This window comes from Pteropus vampyrus, unplaced genomic scaffold, assembly GCF_000151845.1.
Source record: "Pteropus vampyrus isolate Shadow unplaced genomic scaffold, Pvam_2.0 Scaffold1000006436, whole genome shotgun sequence".
Lineage (NCBI taxonomy): Eukaryota > Metazoa > Chordata > Mammalia > Chiroptera > Pteropodidae > Pteropus > Pteropus vampyrus.
In genome coordinates this window covers 1-3,373 of record NW_011920838.1, presented here as the reverse complement: position 1 = coordinate 3,373, position 3,373 = coordinate 1, and the positions used below count along the sequence as shown (strand labels likewise).

At 40.8% G+C, this 3,373-nt stretch overlaps 1 long non-coding RNA gene across 2 annotated transcripts; it reads left to right on the top strand.

Moving 5' to 3' along the window:
• Positions 1 to 7: 7 nt before the first annotated feature.
• LOC111735745 lies at positions 8 to 2,599 on the top strand. Of its 2 annotated transcripts, XR_002778957.1 has the most exons (3): positions 18 to 84; positions 182 to 2,129; positions 2,241 to 2,599. It is a non-coding gene; the product is annotated as an uncharacterized LOC111735745 (long non-coding RNA). The 2 variants fall into 2 exon arrangements; XR_002778956.1 differs by having other exon boundaries at positions 8 to 2,129.
• The last annotated feature ends 774 nt before the right edge of the window (positions 2,600 to 3,373 follow it).

The window sequence follows — 3,373 nt, the reverse complement described above, 5'->3', positions numbered from 1 at the left end:
CCACGTGAATGTCCTCCCCGTCTGAATAGGAACGATCTGGAGAAAGAGCTGACTCCGTGCTGCCCATTGGAATCGTTCCACTTCGTGAGGGCATGCCTGTTGCATTCCACACAATAAAGGTCTCTGTATTCCTTCGAAGTCCTTAAGCGGCAGTTGACATTCATTTCCTTCCCGTTTCTAGATGTGCGCTTTTGTCTTTGAGCAAACGTGAATTCTCCATCCTCCTCCTCTTGGAATCAGACAGGAAACCTTCTCAACAGGGGCACAGATGAGCTCCCAGATTCATTTCCAAATCAATGGTGTAGACATGTGGGAAAGACTCACGTCCTCACTGCGTTTCTGTGCTGGATTGGACCTCAGGGGAATCTTGCCCGCTGCAGCATGAGATTCAGATGGCACGAAGGAGGGTGGAGGCGTGGTCAGGTCCGCACATGCTCTGGTTAGTGACGCTGGAAACCTTGGCAGCTTCCAGCTGGTGCTACCCTGTGATCCCTCATAGCTCATCCAGCAGCACTTGAGATCCCTTCTCACTCCTGGAATGTGAGATTGCCCTGTACTGAGGGATCTGTGAGAGGTCTCGGGCAGCTCAAGCTCACCACCTTCACCCCTCGCAGCCATCCAGCCCTGCAGCTCAGTCTTCCTACACCTTCGAATATTGAGTAACTCTGAAATATGAAAGAGGACATAGCTATAGAAATTTTTAGAGTAAGGCAACAATTGGAACCAAGTTATAAACCATTTCACCCAAAATTATAAACAAAAAATCCCCAGAAACAAACCAGTAAAGTTACTGTAAAATAAAAATAGTAGTAAAAGAAAAAAGAAATGAAACAATAGAAAAGAAAGAAAAAAGAAAGAGCACCAAAGAGTGGCAGCAGTCATGATATTTGAAAGTTAGTAGGCAATCACAGAGACAGAGGCAGGTGAATCAAAAAATAATAATAATAATAATCATTGTATGGATGCTACTTATGGTCCCTTCAAGTGGTGGCAGAAGGAAAAATGCGATTACAAAAATCATTTAACATGCAAATTAGAGCCCTTTAACCAACCATTTGGACAGAAGCTATCTAAAGATGGAGTCTGTAACATGAAGTCAAAATTTTGAATGAGATCCCTGAAAAGTGAGCAATTGGCACTCACTTCCTGATGAACTTGTTCAGTTACAGTTCACATGCCCTTAATACCTCTCGATTCTACCCAAACAGACACTTCACAGGCTTGTCATTTGACAACAATTGTATCCTCTGAAATTCCTTTAAGCTACGCTTCTCTTACTTCTGAGTCAAGGTGCAAGGGATGCTAATGGCATCATTATGCAAAGTGAAAAGGAGAATTTCTCCTGATTATGAAGTCAAGGGACATGATCTGGGAGTGGGAAAACTGCAAACTTACTATTAAGAACAATTTCGTGCCCCTCAAACCGGTCATATTTCCTGATTTACCTTGCTTCTCCCGATTTACCCAGAAAGGCAGGCTTTAAGGCTCCAAGTGCCCTACAAGGACAGAAAAGGGACACATGATTCAGGAGGCTCGAGCCAGCTGAGCAGCCTGGAGGCAAGAAACACACACATTCTGACCCTTCCTCGCCTCATGGATGCGGTTTTCCCATAGAGGCCATGCCCTGCCTGAAACTGAGGGGATTTTCCCTCCCCAAGATACAAAAACTAAGGCAGTGACTTTGCCACCTTTCTTTCAGATATCATTTCTTTCTCGACAGAGTCTCTTTGTAGCTCTGAAGAAGTGGGTGAAAGAGTTCAGCTTTTTAACCCATGACAGGTAGAAGCCTGCTCTCCACACACTTGGTGGATGTCTTTGTCCATCTTGGCAAATAGGTGGCGCATTTCCTCTGTAAATGTTTCAATAATTCCCACAGTAAAGGATCCCACTTTCGGTTCCTTTAGCTGGAGCTACTGTTACATCATTGTAAGAAGGAAATTTCTCATCAGATGGGAAAAAAACAGTCTCTAAAATAAAACATTCTGCAACCTGGAACTTACGTTTCCCATTTGCTTTCAAGTGGTGGCTTTGTGCTCTTAAAGGGAAACTGGTGGCCGGAAACTACAGAGGAGCAGGATAGGACTTTGTGAATGGGTAGTGCAGGTGAAGGCATGACTGAGGCGAGCACAGTCTGCTATTCACAAATGATGTTTTTTACTTCCTCTCCATCATTTTACTCCTTAGAGAAGTAAAAAAACATCATTTGTGAATAGCAGACTGTGCTTCAGAACCTTCCTTAGCTTTACTCTCTTGGAGAGGAAGTAAAAAACATCATTCGTGAATAGCAGACTGTGCTTCGGAAAAGCAAGGAGGGAAGGCAAAAGTGCTCCAAGAAGTATGAAGTCATGACATATATGATTCACTTCAGTCTAGATGACCAAGTTCCCCACCAGATATTTACGCAAGCCGCCATTTCTTAACCGAATATACAAATCTGTGTGAATAGTGACCATAGTCAGTCAGTCTGTACACAACTCCCCAGATTTTCATTTTGTAGACTGTCATATTTTTGCAGGTCCTTACTGAGAGGTGGAAGAGTTTGCTATTCTCATATATATCGATATAAAAAAAAAAACTATGAAAAATTACCAGATTTAAGCCCGATCTGTGTGGAACTCTTTTAAGTGTTTCTACAATGTTTTACTTTAACACTCATAATACCTCTAGAAATATTCAATTTAAGGTTGCTGGGGCTCAGTGAAAGAGTTAAGTGAATTTCTCGGGATTCCACAATTGCTTGAAAAATCAAGATTCAAACCATAATCCAATATTGCATATTATAGGTAATCCAAAAGTTTTATATTTTAGAATTCCATTGAGTTTTAAAATAGGCGTTAATCCTCCAATTAAATGCTTTTCTATCTCTTTATTGGTGCATGCTATTATTTTGCTTTGTTTTGCTGATTTTCAGATTTTGTTAACGTTAGATGTTGTGGATGAGAAATTTCTTGATCCAATTTCATCATGAAGAAGGAGTTGTCCAGACGAGTCAGTTCATTGCCATTTGGTGATGTGTGCATCCCAAAAGCCTGTGATTTTCGTGAAAGAGATGCTGTCCACATTGTAGATGAAGTACACTGAATGAGAAGGAGTGCAAATGGTGTTGGAGAACAGAGGATTTCTTGGCACATCTATCTCATCTAGAAAATGATGTGAGATTATAGTAGCAGTACTCAAAACACTGTGATCAAGGGAGAAATTGAGTAAATATTATTAAAGCACATGTTGTACTATCGGAAATTATATTTCCTGTATTAATTAATTTAAGATAATGGATATATCTGATATAAATATGATGGAAAGAAGTTCTCAATTGATAGTTCCAGGATGATTAGCAAACTAAGAAGATATCGATGTAAAATATGGCGTGTGA